This window comes from Prunus avium, chromosome 7 (genome assembly GCF_965620075.1).
Source record: "Prunus avium chromosome 7, drPruAviu1.hap1.1, whole genome shotgun sequence".
Classification (NCBI taxonomy): Eukaryota; Viridiplantae; Streptophyta; class Magnoliopsida; order Rosales; family Rosaceae; genus Prunus; species Prunus avium.
This window is the reverse complement of record NC_142290.1, coordinates 18,972,774-18,997,298: the sequence shown is the minus strand read 5'-3', so window position 1 is coordinate 18,997,298 and position 24,525 is coordinate 18,972,774. Positions and strand designations below refer to the sequence as shown.

At 39.2% G+C, this 24,525-nt stretch overlaps 1 pseudogene; it reads left to right on the top strand.

Moving 5' to 3' along the window:
• The first annotated feature begins 3,961 nt into the window (after positions 1–3,961).
• On the top strand, positions 3,962–14,926 carry LOC148293061 (uncharacterized; annotated as a pseudogene).
• The last annotated feature ends 9,599 nt before the right edge of the window (positions 14,927–24,525 follow it).

Genomic DNA, 24,525 nt, shown 5'->3' with positions numbered 1-24,525 from the left:
GATCGCTAGAACTGCCCAATACACCAACCACTCCAATTAGGAACGAACTGCCTTTGAACTTGAACTGTCCAATTTCTTCCACCGATTGATTTTGGATCGAGCCCAAAACGTCGGCAACATCGGAATATGGTGGGAGGAGTCATTTGATTAAGTTTGAGTGAAATCCGATCTCTAGAACTATGGAATACACAAACCACTCCAATTAGGAACGAACTGCCTTTGAACTTGAATTGTCCAATTTTTTACACCTATTGATTTCGGATCGAGCCCAAAACTTGGGCAACATCAGAATATGGTGGGAGCAGTCATTTGGTTAAGTTTGAGTGAAATCCGATCCCTAGAACTACGGAATACACAAACCACTCCAATTAGGAATGAACTGCCATTGAACTTGAATTGTCCAATGTTTTACACCTATAGATTTCGGATCGAGCCCAAAACTTGGGCAACATCAGAATATGGCGGGTGGAGCCATTTGGTTAAGTTTGAGTGCAATCCGATCTATAGAACTACCCAATACACCAACCACTCCAATTAGGAACGAACTGCCTTTGAACATGAATTGTCCAATTTCTTACACCACTTAATTTCGGATCGAGCCCAAAACTTTGGAAACATCAAAATATGGTGGGAGGAGTCATTTGGTTAAGTTTGAGTGAAATCCGATCCCTAGAACTACCCAATATACCAACCACTCCAATTAGGAACGAACTGCCTTTGAACTTGAATTGTCCAATTTCTTGCACCTATTCATTTCTGATCGAGCCCAAGACTTGGGCAACACCAAAATATGGTGGGAGGAGTCATTTGGTTAAGTTTGAGTGAAATCCGATATCCAGAACTATGGAACACACAAACCACTCGAATTAGGAACGAACTGCCTTTGAACTTGAATTGTCCAATTTCTTACTCCTATTGATTTCGGATCGAGACCAAAACTTTGGCAATTTCACAATATGGTCGGAGGATTCATTTGGTTAAGTTTGAGTAAAATCCGAACTCTAGAACTACCCAATACACCAACCACACCAATTAGGAACGAACTGCCTTGAAACATGAAGTATCCAATTTCTTCCACCTATTGATTTCGGATCGAGCCCAAAACTTGGGCAACATCGTAATATTGCGGGAGGAGTCGTTTGGTGTATTTTGAGTGAAATCTGGTCGCTAGAACTTCCGAATACACCAACCAATCCAATTAGGAATGAACTGCCTTTGAACTTGAATTGTCCAATTTCTTACACCTATTGATTTCAGATCGAGCCCAAAACTTTCGCAACATCAAAATATGGTGGGAGGAGTCATTTGGTTAATTTTGAGCAAAATCCAATGTCTAGAACTACCCAATACACCACCCACTCCAATTAGGAACGAACTGCCTTCAAACTTTTATTGTCCAATTTCTTGCACCTATTGACTTCGGATCGAGCCCAAAACTTGGGCAACATCACAATATGGTGGGAGGAGTCATTTGGATAAATTTGAGTGAAATACGATCTCTAGAACTACCCAATACAACAACCACTCCAATTAGGAACGAACTGCCTTTGAACTTGAATTGCCCAATTTCTTACACCTATTGATTTCAGATCGAGCCCAAAACTTGGGCTACATCAGAATATGGTGGGAGGAGTCATCTGGTTAAGTTTGAGTGAAATCCGATCTCTAGAACTACCCAATACAACAACCACTCCAATTAGGAACGAACTGCCTTTGATCTTGAATTATCCAATTTCTTACACCTAATGATTTCGGATCGAGCCCAAAACTTGGTCAACAACAGAATATGGTGGGTGGAGTCATTTGGTTAAGTTTGAGTGAAATCCGATCTCTAGAACTACCCAATACACCAACCACTCCAATTCGGAACGAACTGCCTTCGAAGTTGAATTGCCCAATTTATTACACCTATTGATTTCGGAACGAGCCCAAAACTTGGGCAACATCATAATATGGTGGGAGGAGTCATTTGGTTCAATTTGAGTGAAATACGATCTCTAGAACTACCCAATACACCAACCACTCCAATTGGGAACAAACTGCCTTTGAACGTGAATTGTCCAATTTCTCACACCTATTGATTTCGGATCGAGCCCAAAACTTGGGCAACAATATAATGCTGTGGAAGGAGTCATTTGGTTAATTTTGAGTGATATCCAATCTCTAGAACTACCCAATACACCAACCACTCCAATTAGGAACAAACTGCCTTCGAACTTGAATTGCCCAATTTCTTACCCCTATTGATTTCGGAACGAGCCCAAAACTTGGGCAACATCAGAATATAGTGGGTGGAGTCATTTGGTTAAGTTTGAGTGAAATCCGATCTCTAGAACTACCCAATACACCAACCACTCCAATTAGGAACGAACTGCCTTTAAACATGAATTGTCTAATTTCTTACACCTATTGATTTCGGATCGAGCCCAAAACTTGGGTAACATCAAAAGATGGTGGGGGGAGTCATTTGGTTGAGTTTGAGTGAAATCTGATCTCTAGAACTATGGAATACACAAACCACACCAATTAGGAATGAACTGCCATTGAACTTGAATTGTCCAATTTCTTACACCAATTGATTTCGGATCGAGCGCAAAACTTGGGCAACATCATAATATGGTCGGAGGAGTCCTTTGGTTAAGTTTGAGTGAAATCCAATCTCTAGTACTACCCATTACACCAACCACTCCATTTAGGAACGAACTGCCTTTGAACTTGAATTGTCCAATTTCTTACACCGATTGATTTTGGATCGATCCCAAAACTTAGGCAACATCAGAATATGGTGGGAGGACTCATTTGGTTAATTTTGAGTGAAATCGGATCTCTAGAACTACCCAATACACCAACCACTCCAATTAGGAACAAACTGCCTTTGAACTTGAATTGTCCAATTTCTTACACCGATTGATTTTGGATCGATCCCAAAACTTAGGCAACATCAGAATATGGTGGGAGGACTCATTTGGTTAATTTTGAGTGAAATCGGATCTCTAGAACTACCCAATACACCAACCACTCCAATTAGGAACGAACTGCCTATGAACTTGAATTGTCCAATTTCTTACACCTATTGATTTTGGATCGAGCCCAAAACTTGGGCAACATCACAATATGGTAGGATGAAGAGCTCGCGTAGGTTGAAGCCCAGATTGCCGAGCTCCAGGCCCGTCGGGATCTCATACTCCAGCGCCAAGATGGCGCGGTCGCGGTCGGGAACGAGTTGAAGTCTACGGCTGAGACGAAGAAGGCACTGGCCAAGCGAAAGCTGATCCTAGCGAGATGGCAGGCGGACATAGACGGCGGGGATATCGCTTGGAGAAGGATCACCTGCCTGATCTAGGGGATGTTCAGCGAAGGGGTCTAGGCGGGCGACGAGCGGTTGTTCTAACTTGTTTTTTTTTTCTTTTTCTCTTTTGGGATGTAATATTTAACCGCATGCATACATTTTATTATATATATATATATATATATATATATATATATATATTATTTCGGCCTTAACTGGCCGTTCTACCTTTTTATATAAATGACCTCTCAAACTGAATATAGGGTGCAACCCTTCTTCTCTGAATGACTGAATGCATGCTTTTCGCTTTATATTGACCGCCCCGTTTGTTCAACTTGTTCGCCTACCTCCCACTTTTTTTCTTTTTGACCTTTTTGTCGTAGGCCCTCGGTGCCCTCTTTTCTGGGACTTGCACCGAATTGTAGGCATCGAGTCTTGATTGTTCTGAATTTTCTGAATTCCAGGGCATGGTTTGTGAGTAGTCCTTCCCTTTTCGGCTATGTTGCTTGGCAATTTGAAGGGATCGGTCCCCCAATTTCAATAGTCTATTAGCGTCATAGCCGTAGGCCAAGACGCAAGGAGATGCGTCCTCAGCCAAGTTTTTTGAGGCGCGGCGTGCAAAAAAAACTTTAGGAAATAAGTCGCGCCAAACCCTGGGTTTCCTTGGTAGGTATGGCTTTGTGTAACCTGGTGCCCCCGGCTCCCCCTGCGTTAAACCGTCTTTCAAGATTGGCCGGATGTCTTCGAACTAAAACCCTTGAGACTGCCTGCTTTGCTCCGCATCGTTTCGCGGCAGTTCTTGCTGAGTCTTTCGAGCAAAGGGCTCGTTTCGAGCAAAGGGGTCTAGGCGGGCAACCGAGCCGGGTAGTGTTAGAGGGACGTCGTGGATTTGACCGAGGTTTGTTTGGTCCACCGGCCGTCGAGGTATAGCCACCTGGCTCTGTTGGATCGCATCATAATGGGAACCTAGGTGCGTCTGCGTCGTCGTCGGAATGGCCGGCTCGTGTATCTGTACTGGTAGCGCATCAGCCAAAGTATGGGTTGGGCCGAAGTGCTGGGCCGTAGACAACGCAGGGCTATCCCGCCCTAATGCTTTGTCCAAAGCGTGGAGCGGGCCACGCGCTGTTCCTGTCGAGCAGGTTGGCCCGGGATTCGCCCATGTGGTCTGGGACTGCCCCCAGCTGTTCGTCGGCGGCAAAGAATGCTGGTCGTAGCCTGACGCTTGGGTGCGGCCAGGGATGCCGAGGCTACTGCTTTCGCCGTAAGGCTCGATCCTTTCGCGCTCCTAGCCTCTCTGTCCGGCTCTAGGAGGCATCGTGGGCGAGGTTGCCGGCATCCTCTCTTGGAAAAGCATTCGCAGGTCTGAGGAGAATCTGTCCATTGCGGCCATGAAGGATGTTTCTATCCTGTAGGCCTGCTTGGACATCAGCTCCTCCACTACTGCCTGTTCTTGCATGGACTCGGCCGTGCAATCCGTCGTTACTGGAACGCTGGCCGAGATCCCGGCCGAATGTTCGGTCTCGGTGATAGTGATTGGTGGGGTGGACTCAGGAGACTCAGAAGTCATTTCGACTGCTTTGTTTTTGAGCTTTGCATGTGCCCTAGTTTTTGACAAGTGTCCCACTGGGCATGCCAAAAGTGTCTACTGCGCAAATCTCACGGCCTGGGATTCCGGGCCGAGGGGATATGCGTTGACACGCGGCTTCCTGCTTTTGGATGCGGTGCGGTTGTGCGCGGGCGTGCCAGCACGGTCTACCGTGCGTCGAGAGGTTGATGTGGATGGAAATGGTTAAGTGGTGCGCCTGTTTGAACTCGTCTTCTAATCAAACGATTGTAGCCGAGAGAGGAACAAATCTCGGCTGTCAGGTTCACGGCCTGAGCTACAAGGTCGTTTAGTAGTGGTGTTGGTGGTGGGTTTCGGGCGGTGCTCCGGCGCGCTGCTCAGTGAGCGACGGTCGTATGATATATAGGTTGAATGAGTGAATAGCAAAGATGGTGCTCCGGCGCCTTGAAAATCAAGGGTCGTATGATATATTGATGAATGGATTTTCCTTACAATCTAACGCTACTCCTAGGAAAGCAAGTAAAATATTGAAAGTGCATTACAGGAAAATATAAGTTGCTCCGTGGGAGGCTTTGGTTTGGTGTTTCAACCCTTTGAAAGTAGTCTTGAGCCTTGTATTTATAGGAAGAGTTCCTGGAGGAGTAATCGAGGCTGAAATCCTACATAGTGGAGTTTGATTAGAGCAAGTGGGTAGTCCAATCGACATTTGGGATCGTGAAGTATGGTGGTGTGACCACATAAATCCTGGTGAATCTCGGCCGCCGCCCTGATCGTGGGTTCTGTGCCTCTGGCCGTGGGGACGCATTTATTCTTCTGATAGCTGGTCACCCAATCTCTCAAGCTGTAAGAATCCTTGTGAGAATGTCTGCGTCTAATAACTCTGTTTCCTGTCGCCACAACCTGACTTCAGTCACTTCCCACCATCCCTCGTGCATTAAATGCCTATTCGTGGCCAGTGGGTTTGCTGCAATAAACAGAGGCATTACTTCATTAAATGAAGCATGGGACCCTGCTATCACGTGATGATTTGATTTTTTAATACCATTGGCCGTGATTTTGTTCGGCCTCGGCCTCGACCTATTATTGAGGCCGAGATGATCGTGCCCTAGCAACTTTTCTTTTGTCTTCAAGAGGGCCAAATAACTTGGCGAAACGCTGCGTTTGAGCAAATGCTAGGGCCGAGAAAAGGGGCTCCTTCGGTCAGTTCATGGCCGTGATTTATTAGGCACAAACACTTACACCTATTGGTTTCAGATCGAGCCCAAAACTTGGGCAACATCAGAGTATAGTGGGTGGAGTCATTTGGTTAAGTTTGAGTGAAATTCGATCTCTAGAACTACCCAATACACCAACCACTCCAATTGGGAACGAACTGCCTTTGAACTTGAATTGTCCAATTTCTTACACCTATTGATTTTGGATCGAGCCCGAAACTTGGGTAAAATCAGAATATGATGGGAGGAGTCATTTGGTTAAGTTTGAGTGAAATACGATCTCTAGAACTACCCAATACACCAACCACTCCAATTAGGAACAAGCTGCCTTCGAACTTGAATTGTCCAATTACCCATTGATTTCGGATCGAGCCCAGAACTTGGGCAACATCATAATATGGTGGGAGGAGTCGTTTGGTGAATTTTAAGTGAAATCTGATCTCTAGAACTATGGAATACACCAATAACTGCAATTAGGAATGAACTGCCTTCGAACTTGAATTGTCCAATTTCTTACACCTATTGATTTTGGATCGAGCCCAAAACTTGGGCAACATCATAACATGGTGGGAGGAGTCATATGGTTAAGTTTGAGTGAAATCCGATCTCTAGAACCACCCAACACACCAACCACTTCAATTAGGAACGAACTGCCTTCGAACTTGAATTGTCCAATTTCTTACACCTATTGCTTTCGGATTGAGCCCAAAACTTCGGCAACATCATAATATGGCGGGAGGAGTCATTTGGTGAATTTTGTGTGAAATCCGATCTCTAGAACTATGCAATACACCAACCACTACAATTAGGAACGAACTGCCTTTGAACTTGAATTGTACAATTTATTACCCCTATTGATTTCGGATCGAGCCCAAAACTTGGCCAACATATAATATTGTGGGAGGAGTCAGTTGGTTAATTTTGAGTGAAATCTGATGCCTAGAACTACCCAATACTCCAACCACTCCAATTAGGAATGAACTGCCTTTCAACTTGAATTGTCCAACTTCTTACACCTACTGATTTCGGATCGAGCCCAAATCATGGGCAACATCATAATATGGTGGGAGGAGCCATTTGGTTAATTTTGAGTGAAATCGGATCTCTAGAACTACCCAATACACCAACCACTTCAATTAGGAACGAACTGCCTTTGAACTTGAATTGTCCAATTTCTTACACCTATTGATTTCGGATCGAGCACAAAACTTGGACAACATCATAACATGGTGGGAGGAGTCATTTGGTTAAGTTCGAGTGAAATCCGATCTCTAGAACTACCCAATACACCAACCACTTCAATTAGGAACGAACTGCCTTTGAACTTTAATTGGCCAATTTCTTACACCGATTACTTTCTGATCGAGCCCACAACTTGGGCAACATCATAATATGGTGGGAGGAGTCATTTGGTTAATTTTGAGTGAAATCCGATCTCTAGAACTACCCAATACACCAACCACTCCAATTAGGAACGAACTACCTTTGAACTTGAATTGTCCAATTTCTTACACCCATTGATTTTGGATCATGCCCAAAACTTGGGCAACGTCAGAATATGGTGGGAGGAGTCATTTGGTTAAGTTTGATTGCAATCCGATCTCCAGAACTATGGAATACACAAACCACTCCAATTAGGAACGAACTGCCTTTGAACTTGAATTGTCCAATTTCTTACACCTATTGATTTCGGATCAAGCCCAAAACTTGGGCAACCTCATAATATGGTGGGAGGAGTCATTTGGTTAAGTTTGAGTGAAATCCGAATCCTAGAACTACCCAATACCCCAACCACTCCGGTTAGGAACAAACTGCCTTTGAACTTGAATTGTCCAATTTCTTACACCTATAGATTTCTGATCAAGCCCAAATCATGGGCAACATCATAGTATGGTGGGAGGAGTCAGTTGGTTAATTTTGAGTGAAATCCGATCCCTAGAACTACCCAATACCCCAACCACTCCAATTAGGAACGAACTGCCTTTGAACTTGAATTGTCCAATTTCTTACCCCTATTGATTTCGGATCGAGCCCAAAACTTGGCCAACATATAATATGGTGGGGGGAGTCGGTTGGTTAATTTTGAGTGAAATCCGATCCGTAGAACTACCCAATACTCCAACCACTCCAATTAGGAACGAACTGCCTTTGAACTTGAATTGTCCAATTTCTTACACCTACTGATTTCGGATCGAGCCCGAGTCATGGGCAACATCATAGTATGGTGGGAGGACTCAATTGGTTAATTTTGAGTGAAATCGGATCTCTAGAACTACCCAATACTCCAACCACTCCAATTAGGAACGAACTGCCTTTGAACTTGAATTGTCCAATTTCTTACACCTATTGATTTCGGATTGGGCCCAAAACTTGGGCAACATCACAATATGGGGGGAGGAGTCATTTGATGACTTTTGAGTCAAATCCGATCTCTAGAACTATGGAATACACCAACCACTCACTACAGGAAAGCATGGATTTGGCCACGAAACATTAGGCAACGACTAAAATCTCCTTGCCTATAACTACAATAGGCAACAACTTTTTAAAGTCCTTGCGCAATCTGACATCTGTGAACGCGGGAAACCTGGATCCCCGCTTATTGATTTCATTTTGTTGCCAATTTCATGGAGGGGAAATTTGCCGCCAGAATGAAAATGTAATAGGCAACAAGTAGATGTGTGCTTGTGTATAGCTATGGACAACAATTTTTTATCGTTGCTTAAATTATAAGGAGAGGACTTAGAGAGAAAGTGCAACAACGTGTCAAATACATGAGGCAAGGAATTGGTTTCCTTGTCTTTTAATAAAACCAAGGAATCTAATCTAAATAAATAACAATTGGTATTGTTGCCTATTCATTTTTATGCACAAAACCCACAAAGAAAAAAAATATATGTGATATTTCCAAGGCACTCAACTCTATCTCAAAATTCTATAATCTCCTTTCTAACTTAGACCTTCGGTGCTTGTCCCAGCTCCTCCTTCGTCTCCTTTCTAACCCCATTTAACCCTCTTACTTTCTCTCAATCATAGAGAAAAACCAAAGGCCACCCCACCCACATAGGTTAGTTGGAAGATATGGTATTTATTTCTCAGTTTTTTGTTTCATTTTTCATTTTTCATTTCTTTTCTAATCCCAACTTCTCATTTTTCTTGTTGCACGAAGAGACCAAAGACCCACTCATTCTCTGTTTTTCCAGCACCATGGCCAGCACATAGAATTGGTAATCCCAACCACACCATTAAACTATTGTCTTTCTCATTTTGGGTAAAAAAAAGCTTTATTTTCTCTGTTTTCTTTTCTAGTTTTCGCTTGGTTTTTTTTAATTGGTTTCATTTACCCCTTTTTTTTCTTTTGTTTCTTTACAAATTTTTTTGTTGGATAAGGTATTTAATCTGCAAAATTTCCTACTTCTTTGGATAAAAAGCCTTTCTTTTTCTCTAGTTTCACTCTATTTTTCAGAGTTTTATTTCCTTGTTTTTTTTTTGGTCTCTTCTTCTTTGCAGGTTCTTCAAAGAATTTGTTGGATAAGGTATATTTGTCACTACGCTAATATGTGGTTAACTTATTTACAAATATTGTGGGTATGCTCCTTGTTTATAAGGCTTTACTAAATATGTTGTCTGCATATAACTTGTTCAGCTTTTGTTTTTGTTTTAATATAACTGATTGGTTGATTTTGATAAAATTTTATCATTAATATGATTGAGAAGCCTTGTTCTTTTTATACATTTATGTCTTTTTGGAAGCATTGGTTTGCTAAAATATGTAATTTGTTGGGTTTCACTATAAATTCTTCATTTGTTAAGGTTGGGCATTTGGTATTGTTCTTTGTTGTCCTAAACCTAATTATCTTCCTGAATCTTACAATGCATGCAAGAAAATGTTGAGAGGGCTTGGGTATGAAAACATTCATGCATGTATAAATGATTGTGTTTTATTTTCTAAGGAGCATGAAAAAAAAAGACAAGTGTCCTTTTTGTAATGAGCCAAGATATAAGCACAGTGAGCGCAAGCAAAGGAAAAAGGTTCCCCAAAAGGTGTTGCGCTATCTCCCACTTAAGGACAGATTACAAAGACTATTCATGTCCAGGCACACTGCTAATGCTATGAGGTGGCACAAAGATAAAAGAATTGAGGAAGAAGGTGTTATGAGGCATCCTGCGGACTCTATTGCTTGGAAAGAATTTGATAAAACATATGCTGAGTTTGCTGAAGACCCTCAAAATGTTAGATTAGGCCTTGCAACTGATGGGTTTAATCCTTTTGGGAATATGAGCACATCTTATAGTATGTGGCCTGTGATACTTGTACCATACAACTTGCCGCCATGGATGTGCATGAAAAAACCATATTCAATGATGACCTTGTTAATTCCTGGACCAAAAGCACCAGGAAAAGACCTTGACGTGTATATGCAGCCACTAATTGATGAGCTTAAGGAACTATGGGAAGATGGTATTCAAACCTATGATAAAGTGAGTGAGTCTGCATTTAATATGCATGCAGCTGTGATTTGGACTATCAATGACTTTCTGGCTTATGCAAATTTATCCTGTTGGAGTACCAAAGGTTGTTTGGCATGCCCCGTGTGCAATAAAGATGCATCATCTACCGGCATAAGGAGTAAGGTTTGTTTTACTGGACATCGCAGATACTTATCTATGGATCATTCATTTGTTTGTGCCTAAGAAATCTCGGTCGTGGACTGACCGAAAGGACTTCCTCTCGGCCCTCGCACCAACCCATAGACTGAAACGTGGCGATTCGTTAGGCATTTGCCTTCCTGAAAACAAAAGCAAAGTTGCAAAGGCAGGATCCTCTCGGCCTTGCGACCGCGGTATTATAGGCCGAAGGGCGTAAGAAACATGGCCGAAGATATTAAGGTTAAATCGCCACGTGGCAACAGGGTCCCACACTTCATTTAATGAAGTAACGCCTCTATTGTAGCAAACCCACTAGCCGCAAAAAAGCATTTAATGCACGAGGGAAGATGGGAAGTGACTAAAGTCAGGGTTTGGTGATGGAAATCAGAGTGGTTAGGCGCAAACATTCTCACAAATATTCTTACAACTTGAGAGGTCAGATCACCAACCACCAGACCAGGGCATTAAATGCGTTCCCATGGCCAAAGGCGCAGAACCCACGATCAGGGCGGTGGCCGGGATTTACCAAGATTTATGGGGGTCACACCACCATGCTTCACGATCCCAAATGCCGATTGGACTACCCACTTGCTCTGATCAGGCTCCACCACGCAGATCTTTCAGCCTCGATTGTCCCTCCAGGACCTCTCCTATAAAAACCAAGTTCAAGCTACATTCAAAGGGTTCAAACACCAAACCAAAAGCTTCCTACAGAGCAAATTATATTTTCCTGTCTTTCATTTCTTGTAATGCACTTTCAATACATTTACTTGCTTTCCTAGGAGTAGTGATAGATTGTAAGGAAAATCCATTCATCAATATATCATACGACCCTTGATCTTCGAGGCGCCGGAGCACCATCTCTGTTACTCTCTCATCCACCCCATATATCATACGACCGTCGCTCCCTGAGCAGCGCGCCAGAGCACCGCCTAAAACCCACCATCAACACCACCACTAAACGGCTTTGTAGCTCAGGCCGTGAACCTGACGGCCGAGATCAGTTCCTCTCTCGGCCACAATCGTTTGATTAGAAGTCGAACTCAAACAGGCGCACCACTTAACCATTTACCCAAACACACCACTCTCTCGACGCATGGTAGACCGTGCTGGCACGCCCGCGCACAACCGCACCGCATCCAAAAGAAGGACGTCACGTGTCGTCGCATATCCCCTCAGCCCGGAGCACCAGGCCGCGAGATATACGATAGCCAACATCATTTAGAAAAAGTCCATTATTTAATGGAAAGTCAGAGATGAGACCTTCTCCAAGGGAATTTTCTGGACATGACATACTTGACCAATTAGATCTCATCTTACCTTCTAATCCTGGTAAGCATCCAGACAACAAAAAGAGAAAGAGAAGGGAAGATTTTGAATTAAATTGGACAAAAAAAAGTATATTTTTCGAGCTTGATTATTGGCCTATGTTAAAAATTAGACATAATCTTGACGTTATGCACATTGAGAAGAATATATGTGACAACATTGTTGGGACATTATTGAGTATAGAGGGTAAATCCAAGGACACGTACAAGGCAAGGTTGGATTTGGCTGACATGAAAATTAGGAAACACTTGTGGTTAAAGCCAAAGGGGGATAAGACTAATAAGATGGAAAAATTTCGAGGGGAGTATGTGTTCAAACCAGCTGAACGTAGAGCTTTTTGTGAATTCTTAAAATCTATGAAATTTCCAGACGGGTATGCATCAAATATATCATGGAATGTGAATGTTGATGAGGGGACAGTTTCAGGTTTAAAAAGCCATGATTGCCATGTGCTAATGCAAAGGCTTCTTCCAGTTGGAATTCGAAAAGACTTGAAAAAATCAATATATAGCCCACTTGTGGAGTTATCAAGTTTCTTTCAACAAATATGTGCAAAGACATTGAGAGTTGCAGATTTGGATAACTTGGAAGAAAACATTGTGATGACACTATGCAAGCTCGAGAAAATATTTCCACCAGCATTCTTTGACGTCATGGTTCACTTAGCCGTGCACTTACCACAAGAGGCTAAACTTGGTGGTCCAGTGGGATATAGGTGGATGTATCCCATTGAGAGGTAACTCTATTTTTCAGTTTTAATTGAGTATTAAATGTCTGGGCAGATTCTTCATTGTGGCCAATAATCAATTATTCTATTCTTTTTTAGGTTGCTAGGAGCATATAAAAAATATGTTCGAAACAAAGCGAGGCCAGAAGGCTCCATTGTGGAGGCATACATTGCATACGAGTCCTTAACTTTTTGTTCCATGTATCTAAGTAATGTTGAAACTACCTTCTCTCGAGCAGAACAAAATGACTATGGGGGTGAACCTGATGCAAAATTATATGTGTTTGCTCAGAAAGTGCGTACATTTGGTGCTCACGTAATGGTTGAAATGTCCTCACAAGAGAAGGAGGCATCTTATTGGTACATCTTGGATAATTGTGATGAGATTGAAAGTTTTAGAAAGTAATGTTTACAATATACAATTTTTTTGGTTCTGTTTTCTTTCCTTTAATTGCATTAACTCTAATTGCCAATATTTTTTTCTTGTAGCGAGCATTACCAAATTTTGGAAATAGAGACTCTTGACAACTTAGCAGAGAGACATAGGAAATTATTTCCTAATTGGTTTAGAGCTCGGGTGGTTGATTTGTATAGTCAAGGATCTGAATTGGTGGATGAAGAGTTGTATTCATTGGCTCAAGGTCCGGATTCGCGGTGTGTCCAATATACTGGTTGTATGGCAAATGGGGTTCGTTGGTCAGTCAAACATATGGAACAATACAGGACAACGCAAAATAGTGGGGTCAGAACAATAGGGTCGCATGATGGAGAAGACTGTAATTTTTATGGTAATTTGATTAGTGTTGTTAAGATCCAATTCATACGATATAAGGTCATTCTTTTCAAATGTCATTGGTACAATACAAATACCAAGAGGAAAGGAATTATCTATGATTTTCATCTCACATCAGTAAATGTAAATACTCAGTGGTACAAGGATGATGCTTATGTGCTGCCAACTCAAGCACATCAAGTGTTTTATGTGGATGACCCAAAAATAGGTCTTGGATGGAAAGTTGTTCATAGGTTTGAGCATAGGCACTTGTGGGATGTTCCAGAAAAAGCAGATGTCGATATTAATGATGGTGATGAAGATAATAATGATAATGATGAAGAAATTGAGCTTGGTAACGATAATGATGATGATGCAGATGTTGAGGATTGTGATGATGATGGTTCTGGTTCATCATTATGTAGACATGATGAAGAACCTGAAACTATTGTTGTGGATAATATTAGTTTGGAAAGAATCATACCAAGTACAATTGATTTTATTGATGATGATACAGAAGAGGATGAAATACCGTCTGGAGAAGAGGAAGATAGTGCACATAGTGACAGATATAGTGATTTAGACTAATGATTTGGTATGATGTGGAAATCTGCTAGTAACCTACTTATAATGTTTTAAGATGTATTACTTAAATTCTCTAGAGTTGTTTATTAGTTTTGTAATGTTGATGGCCGACCAACAACAAAAAGGGAAAAGAACGAGGAAGCGCCCCATATTACAACCTCCTCCAGATGTTACTAAAGAGGCAGTACCATCTCCACAACCAATTTTACCATCTCAATTAGCAGCTGAGGATATTACAGATGCTTTACATGTATATTTACTAGTAACTTGCTTATAATGTTTTATGATGTCTTATTTTAATATTCCAGAGTTCTTTATTTGTTTTTTTAATGTAGATGGCAGGGCAACAACAAAGAGGGAAAAAGACAAGAAAGCGCCCCATATTACAACCTCTTCCAAATGTTACTCAAGAGGCAGTACCACCTCCTCAGCAGCCTTCACCACCTCAATTAGGAGCTGAGGATGTTATGGATGATCACTTTGCACCTCAGACAGGACCACAAACTCTTAGTTCAGGTATATTTTATAAATTTCACATTATTAACAGTAGTGCTGCTAATTTTTTTAACTACACATGATGTTATCCCTAAACAATGAATTAATAATAGTTAACAGCTGCCTAATTTTGCTTATTATCATATTTATAGTTTACATTTTGATTTTATATGTAGAGACATTAAACGAGGATTCTAACAAGAAACGGACACGAGGAAAATCATGTGGAAAAGGTCTACATGAATATGTTGAGGCCAATGGGGGGAAGAGGGTTACATTGCCCTTTAACTCAATATTGTAGGTCCCAATTAATCGCATAATGATCACTTACCACGACACGTAAGGATCACTTTCCGTTACCATTTATTGATCAAATGCTTGAGCGTCTTGCAGGTCATAGTCATTATTGCTTCTTGGATGGATACTCTGGATACAATCAAATTGCCATTGCTCCGGAAGATCAAGAAAAGACCACCTTCACCTGTCCATTTGGTACGTTTGCTTATAGGCGTATGCCTTTTGGTTTATGTAACGCACCTGCCACTTTTCAACGTTGCATGATGTCAATTTTTTCTGATATGGTGGAGGAGATAATCGAGGTATTTATGGATGATTTTTCTGTTTTTGGTGATTCATTTGATATTTGTCTTCACAACCTTTCTTTAGTGTTGAAAAGGTGTCAGGAATGCAATTTAGTGCTCAACTGGGAGAAGTGCCACTTCATGGTACAGCAGGGTATTGTCTTGGGTCACATTATCTCTTGTAGGGGAATTGAAGTGGACAAGGCAAAAATCGACATTGTGAGAAGCTTGCAGCCCCCCAAAATCGTGAAGGAGATTAGGTCATTCCTAGGACATGCAGGGTTCTATAGGCGTTTCATCAAGGACTTTTCAAAGATATCAAGGCCCCTATGTCGGTTGCTTGGCAAAGATGTGGAATTCGAGTTTAATGAAGAGTGCTTGGCTGCATTTAACAAGCTTAAGGAGCTTTTGACATCTGCCCCTATCATGCAGCCTCCATATTGGAATTTTCCCTTTGAGTTGATGTGTGACGCCTCGGATTATGCAGTGGGGGCCGTGCTTGGACAAAGAGTGCACAACGTACCACATGCCATCTATTATGCTTCCCGGACTTTGAATGATGCTCAGTTGAATTATTCAACTACGGAAAAGGAGTTGCTTGCTGTTATTTTTGCTTTAGAGAAATTTAGATCATATCTTATTGGCACTAAGGTAATTGTATTCTCTGATCATGCAGCACTTAGGTACCTCCTCCACAAGAAGGACGCCAAGCCGCGACTGATTAGGTGGACTCTCTTGCTTCAAGAATTTGATTTGGTGATTAGAGACAAGAAAGGGAGTGAAAACGTGGTGGCTGACCATTTGAGTAGGCTGGTGCACGGATCCAATGAAGAAGAGGACGTGCTTCCTCTACGTGAAAGTTTCCCCGATGAGCAACTCTTCACCTTCGAAGCCAAGGACCCTTGGTACGCTGACATTATCAATTACAAGGCTTCAAAAACTGATTCCAGAGGATCTCACTCGAGCTCAAAAGGATAAGCTTGTGAAAACAAGTAAGTATTATGTTTGGGACGATCCATACTTATGGAAATATTGTCCAGATCAGATTGTTAGAAGGTGCGTGTCCGAATCTGAATTTAATTCTATACTTGCCTTTTGTCATTCATCTGCATGTGGTGGACATTTTGGTACTAAGAAAACAGCCCTTAAAGTATTGCAATGTGGTTTTTATTGGCCTATCTTGTTCAAAGATGCATATACTTATTGTTCCACATGTGATAGATGTCAAAGAACCGGTAACATTAGCTCTAGGAATCAAATGCCTTTAACGCCTATCCTTATTGTTGAAATATTTGATGTGTGGGGCATTGATTTTATGGGACCATTCCCTTCATCTTATGGCTTTATTTACATCCTTCTTGCTGTTGACTATGTCTCTAAATGGGTGGAAGCAATTCCTACCCGGACTAATGATTCAAAAGTTGTTTTGAGCTTTGTGAAGGACCACATCTTTTCTAGGTTTGGAACACCAAGAGCCATTATCAGCGATGGAGGCAGCCACTTTTGTAATAGGTCATTTGAGGCACTTTTAAAGCGGTATGGAATTACACATAGGGTCTCAACACCTTATCATCCCCAAACAAGTGGACAAGTGGAGATTAGTAACCGAGAAATCAAGCAAATCTTGGAGAAAACCGTGAGCCCTACACGGAAGGATTGGAGCTTGAGACTTAATGATGCATTATGGGCATATAGGACAGCCTACAAAACCCCCATTGGTATGTCTCCTTTTCGTTTGGTTTATGGTAAAGCATGTCACCTTCCGGTTGAACTTGAACATAGAGCATTTTGGGCAATCAAGAAATTCAATTTCGATATGAAAGAGGCTGGAGATGCAAGGCGACTCCAATTGAATGAATTGGATGAGATGAGGAATGATGCCTATGAGAGTGCACGAATTTACAAGGAAAAGACTAAGGCATTTCATGACAAAGCAATTCAAAGGAAGACCTTTGAAATAGGACAGAAAGTCTTGCTCTTCAATTCACGTCTCCGGCTATTCCCAGGTAAGTTACGTTCTAGATGGTACGGTCCTTTTGTTGTTACTAATGTTTTCCCTCATGGTGCAGTTGAGATTGAAAATGACAAGACGGGAAACATATTTAAAGTGAACGGACATCGCTTGAAGCCATACTATGAATCTTTTGAGTTGGGAAAAGAGAGCATGCACATGGATGCACCACCCCCATCTATTGTTTAATCATCTAAAGAACCGCGTCTAGCTGAAGACTTTAAACTTCGCGCTTCTTGGGAGGCAACCCAAGCATTCTTAACTTTTGTTTTTAGTTTATGTGTGATTTCTCGTACACTTTTCATATTTTTGTTCTTGTTAAGTTTTGCATCATCAAATAATGGATTTTGTGTTCCAAAGAAAAAAATTCACATTTTTCTAGCCCTAGGATGTTTGCAGCACATTTCAGATGTGTTACAGAAGTTTTTTTGGTCATTGGTTGAGTTTAAATGCCAGAAAATAGAAAATTAGCTTTTATGTTCTTATTTTGGTCAAAACTAGAATTTCTGCCTAAATTATTTTTTGCTGTTTTTCAGGTCAATCTGATGCCACCAACATGTTTAGAATAGTTATTCTGATGTTTTGGACCAGGTTTGGGGGTCTCCGGTGGCCTACATTATGTTGTAGGACGATTTGAAGCTCAAAAAAGGACCTAAAACACAAAAAAAGGCAGCTGCTGTTTTGCCCAGAATTTGAAGCTTTTTCGTCACCAAAGAGGTTTTAGCGACGGTGTTCATCGGATTTTTCGTCACCAAAGAGGTTTTAGCAGCGGTGTTCATCAGATTTTTCGTCGCTAAAAGTCAGATTTCCAGATTTTTATGATTCCATATCCAGCTCAATTTTGTTCCAATTTCATCGCATTCCGAGACTTTTAGGAGCTATTACGGGTCTGTTGACATTCCAAGAAGCAAGTTGTGGGTGTTTAAGTTCGTCACATTGTCCATCCTCTCTCACTTCGACATATTCTATGCTTTGCTCAACCACACCTACACAAACCTGGGAAGTTCTCACACTCTCTCTCTCTCTTTAATTAATTTTGCATGACTTAGTTTTCTTTGTTTTAAACATTGAGGACAATGTTTGTTTTAAGTTGTGGGTGATTGAGTTCTTTGGTTTCATAACGCATGCAGCAGTCCTCTGTCTTTGTTTCCAATTCTGTTCTTGTCTGCTTCTGTTTTTGGAATTTGGCTCGCGTTGCGTTCTTTGTTTTTTCGTTCTGAATCCAACCATATAAAGAACGTGAAGTTTAGCCAAGTATTTTGTGAGATACGTGTAATTCTTTGCGCCTGGGTCAGAACTGCAGTTTGTTTATTGATTTTCAATTCCTTTCAACTTTCGGTTTTTATTTAATTAGTTTTTATTTTGTTGTTTTGTTTTGTTTGTGGTAGTCACTTCCCAATTCTATGATGAGATTGAATTTTATTTGCAATTAACTTTCAAGAAATGTTGAGCATGACAATAATTCTTTACATTATCTTTGTGTTAGACTTATTTTTGTGATTAGACTTTGGAAATCCTTACGCACACAGCCACATTAATATGATGTTCGATTGGGGAGTTCACATGATTTAAATTCCCAAATAAGGGTGTAGACTTATATAACCCTTATCATGTGAGCTTTTGAGCCTATGCCTTTCTTTCTTGAGTGTTATATACTATTCGATAATTTTCTTGTCTACAAGTCGTTGTGATCTCATTATTCTTTGTTTTGGTCAAGTACTTGAGGATGTTTAAATTGTTTGCTAGAACTACTTTCATGATCTATTTGAGGCATACTTCGTGAACCACATGGATTCTTGGAAGTGATATAGGCCTTGTTTCTTTCGTTTGAGCCCTTCTAGCCAGCCCGTATCACTTTTATCCCTAGTTAACCCCCTTGTGCCTTTTATGTAAGCTTTTTTCGTTCTTTACCCAATTCTCCTCACCTTAATCTATCATATGTTTATCCTACACCCTTCTAAGGAGTTTTGTTGAGTATTTTCGTTGTTAAGGGAGCATTGCACAAATTGGTCAATCATGTGGAAAGTGAAGGATACTATCTAATAAATAAAAAAATAAAAAAATAAAAAAATAAAAAAAAACTAATTTCGAAGCCTTTTCAACTTGAGTTATTAAGCCCTAGGAGTGTTTTACATTTAATGCCCTAAAGCTAGCTAGCTTGGGAGTCATTGGCCTAACACTCGCTACATGGGTTGATTAGAAAGCTAATGGAGTTAGGAGAAAAAGAAAAAAAAAAAAAACGTGTGAAAAAAAATAATAAAAATAAAAATAAAAATTCAAGACAGTATCAATTTCGTGCTCAAAGTGCAAGATGTTATAATTTTCATGGAAAGCTCTATGAATTCCTTAGAATTTGTTCATTCCTTATCTTTTTCTTGTTTCACCCATCACCCTAAACCCCATTACAACCTTAGTGAAAGTCCTACTTGATCCAAGGAGAAGTGTGGTTCCTCATGTGGAGAATAGGTGTGGAAGTACTATGGTCGGATGGTTTAAATGTTTTCAAGTATGCGATATCTTCCCATGAGATTTTTTATATTTGTCATGTGCCTTTATTTCAATTATGTGAGTACATCCTATTGCTTTGATTCCTCTCACATATATGAGTGACACTACCTAGTCAAATTTCGAGTGCTGTCATTGGAGTGAACATCCTTGGTGAGAATTGAAGTCAAAGCTTGTTCTTATTTGGTTATTTAACTTTTGTGAAGCATAAGTCGTAGTTATGTTAATGTTGGCTATGTCACACACGACACTCCAAGTTGTTCAACTAAAGTTTGGTTAACCCTTTGATAATGTCTTGAGTTATTGTTGCTTATTTCTTGGAAGTTAGCTAACGGTTGGTGATTATCTCTGAGATCAATATTGGGAAGTTAGTCCATCGCTTGTTTGCGTTGAGTCTTTGTTCTTTTGTTTTTATTTTCTGTGTTATTTTGCTCGAGGACTAGCAAAATCTAAGTTGTGGGTATTTGATAAGTCCATAAATATACTCATTTATGTACTCTCTTTACTTAGGCTTTGTAGAAGAATTAGACTTAAAAAGGGCTTATTACTTCACTTTTCTGATTTTCAGCTTTTCTGCGCTCTTGGAAGGTTTTTAAGGGAAAATCAACTTTTCGGAGGAATTTTAGTGCAAGGTCAATTGGAGATGAAAGCTAACACCTTGAAGTTGAATCTGTGATTTTTCCAGAATTTTCTACCGAGCCAATTGGTACAGTATTACAAGTAACGTTAGCCCACGTGCAGACAGGACAGTTTCGTACATGTTACGTGAATATGAAGAAACGGAAGCCTTCCCGAATTTTCCAAGTTACGTGCTATATATGGTTGGAAAGATAAGACATTTATCTTTCTAAAATATATTTTTCCTGATTTTTCTAGAAGGCCGAAGAACCCCAAATCGTGTGACAATTGGGCTGAGCTGTATTTCCCTGTGGAGTTAGGAATTGTGATCTTTACTTTCCTATTTGGATTCCTTGTTTACCAAGACTTCTTGGACGACTTTTCAGTAAATTTTAGGGTTTAGGACTTTGATTTAAGTCATATAAAAGGCCAGCCAAGGCCCCATACAGAGGATTCACGTCCGAAGGAGATCAACCGCGCAAGAGGAAAAAGCTGCCAGCGAGTTCTTTCTTTTCCTTTCTTCTTTTAATTTTCAGTTCTTATGTATTTATTTTTGAGTTCATCCCAGAACATGAGTAGCTAATTTCTTGTTAGTTAGGGCTTAATCTTGAAGCCCTAAACATGATTTCAATTCTATAAACAAGTTTGAATGGATTTTTCAGTTTCTACAAGCGGGATGATTTCGGTTTCTCGATGTTATGTGAATTCTGATATTTTGTTTCTTTGAGTAGCTAACTTTGAAGCATGTATCGGAATTAAATTGTTGTAGAACATAGGTCAATTGCCATATTGAATGTGTTCTTGTTTGCAACGAATAATTGGGTTAAGAACTAGTTATGAGAAATCGATTCTTGAATTCCTAATAACAAATGCCATGTTTTAGGGTTTTTGTGACACTCATATTCTCTTTGATCGTAATGGATTCTTGATTGTTAAATTGAGTAAATGCCATACTGGATTTCAATTAAGAATACACGTATTGATGTAAATGCCATACACTTTACATACACTTAAGAGAGAATCATACAACTCGAGTCAAATGCCATGATCTTGTTGTGAGTGTCGTCATCATATGCTTGCTAGAAATTGATTATCTATTGTTGTTTATGGATTGATTGATTGTTTGGAGGTGGATAGTGAGTCCTAGCTATTGTTCTTGATTGATTTTAAACTAATTTCTCTTAAACTCTAATTTAAATTCTGTTTTGTTTTCTTTTATTTACAAAATCAAATCAAAACCCCCTTGGTGTTGGCGTGTGTGTGGAAGTCCTTGTGATTTCAATCTTTATTTTGTTTTCGTGTTTAATTGTGTTCTAGTTTTCTTTGTGTGACATTGATAAACATCTCTTTAGATTACAATCTCTGTGGGAATGACCCTTGCTTGCTTACTATACTATCATTTGATTTGTGCACTTGCAAGGTTTTAATATTGTTGTTAAAAATTACCAACAAGTTTTTGTAAGGTCAATTGACCTTGCACTAAGAGCCAAAACATCGTCGCTCAAAGTAACTTTGCGCAACGAAACAATAAAATTCGGTGCACAAAATCTTGCACGACAAAGTGTGTTTCGTCTCGTAAAGTCTTTACAAAAATAAATAAAACAATTTTTTTTATACATGACTTTGCGTGACGAATTTCTAAACTTCGTCTCACAAAGTCTTTACAAAAAGAAAAATAAATAAAATAAAAAAATTATTTTGTTAGAAAAATATAATATTTTAAATGTATTATATTTTAAATTGATGATCAAATTGGTTCATTGTATTCATATAGGGTCAAGGAGTGTAGCTATAAAAAATCATCAAAATCGAAATTGAAATAACCGTTAAATCGTGATTTTTCCTTTATAACCGTCGAAAAGTTTTGTCCTATTACTTGATCTCTGAATGTTTATTTTTTCCGATTTTTGGCGTATATGATCTCGAAGTATAAACAAACAAGTATGACGGTTGGATCTTTGAAACTAGTTTCGTAGAATGCGTATGCCATCAAAACAATATATTCACTAACAATTAAGAGTTTATTTATACTTTCATTAAATACAACATAAGATTTTGTGGTATCCACTAGTGTAAAAATTTTAAATTGAAGATCAAATTGAGTCATTGTATTCATATAGGTTCAAGGAGTGTAGCTGTAAAAAAATCTTCAAAATTGGAGTTAAAATAACCGTTAAATCGTGATTTTTGTTTATAACCATCGGAAAGTTTTGTCCCATTACGTGATCTCTGAATGTTTATTTTTTCCGATTTTTAGGGTATACGATCTCGAAGTATAAACAAACAAGTTTGACGGTTGGATTGTTGAAACTAGTTTCATAGAATACATATGCCATTAAAACAATATATTCACTAACAATTAAGAGTTTATTTATACTTTCATTAAATATAACATAAGATTTTGTGGTATCCACTAGTGTAAATATTTTAAATTGACGATCGAATGCAGTCATTGTATTCATATAGGGTCAAGGAGTGTAGCTGTAAAATAATCATCAAAATCAGAGTTTAAATAACCGTTAAATCATGATTTTTCGTTTATAACCGTCGAAAAGTATTGTCCTATTACTTAATCTCTGAATGTTTATTTTTTCCGATTTTTGGCGTATATGATCTTGAAGTGTAAACAAACAAGTTTGACGGTTGGATCGTTGAAACTAGTTTCGTAGAATGCGTATGCCATCAAAACAATATATTCACTAACAATTAAGAGTTTATTTATACTTTTATTAATTATAGCATAAGATTTTGTGGTATCCACTAGTGTAAATATTTTAAATTGACGATCGAATGCAGTCATTGTATTCATATAGGGTCAAGGAGTGTAGCTGTAAAAAATCATCAAAATCAGAGTGGAAATAACCGTTAAATCTTGATTTATTGTTTATAACGGTCAAAATGTTTTGTCACGTTACTTGATCGCTGAAAAAAAAAATTTCCCAATTTTTGGCGTATATGATCTCGATGTGTAAACAAACAAGTTTGATGGTTGGATCGTTGAAACTAGTTTCATAGAATGTGTATGCCATCAAAACAATATATTCACTAACAATTAAGAGTTTATTTATACTTTCATTAAATATAACATAAGATTTTGTGGTATCCACTAGTGTAAATATTTTAAATTGACGATCGAATGCAGTCATTGTATTCATATAGGGTCAAGGAGTGTAGCTGTAAAAAAATCATCAAAATCAGAGTTGAAATAACCGTTAGATCGTGATTTTTCGTTTATAACCGTTGAAAAGTTTTGTCCTATTACTTAATCTCTGAATGTTTATTTTTTCCGATTTTTGGCATATATGATCTTGAAGTGTAAACAAACAAGTTTGACGGTTGGATCGTTGAAACTAGTTTCGTAGAATGCGTATGCCATCAAAACGATATATTCACTAACAATTAAGAGTTTATTTATACTTTTATTAAATATAACATAAGATTTTGTGGTATCCACTAGTGTAAATATTTTAAATTGACGATCGAATGCAGTCATTGTATTCATATAGGGTCAAGGAGTGTAGCTGTAAAAAAATCATCAAAATCAAAGTGGAAATAACCGTTAAATCTTGACTTTTCGTTTATAACCGTCAAAATGTTTTGTCCCGTTACTTGATATCTGAAAAAAAAAATGTCCCGATTTTTGGCGTATATGATCTCGATGTGTAAACAAACAAGTTTGATGGTTGGATCGTTGAAACTAGTTTCATAGAATGTGTATGCCATCAAAACAATATATTCACTAACAATTAAGAGTTTATTATACTTTCATTAAATATAACATAAGATTTTGTAATAACCGTTAAATCTTGATTTTTCTTTTATAACCGTCGAAATGTTTTGTCCCATTACTTGATCTCTTAATGTTTACTTTTTCCGAATTTTGGCATATATGATCTCGAAGTATAAACAAACAAGTCTGACGGTTGGATCGTTGAGTAGCTTTAAATTTGTTTATTTTGTACGTATAACACTTAAGAAATTGAATAGTATATATATTTATTAGTAGCTTTAAATTTTTTTTAAGACTTTGTGCGACGAATATAATAATTCGTCGCGCAAAGTATACTCTAAAAATTTGGACGGGTACTAAAAATGCAAATTTTGTTTAAAATTTTTTTTACGACTTTGCGCGACTAATATATAGTAATTCGTCGCGCAAAGTATACTCTAAAAATTTGGCGAGTA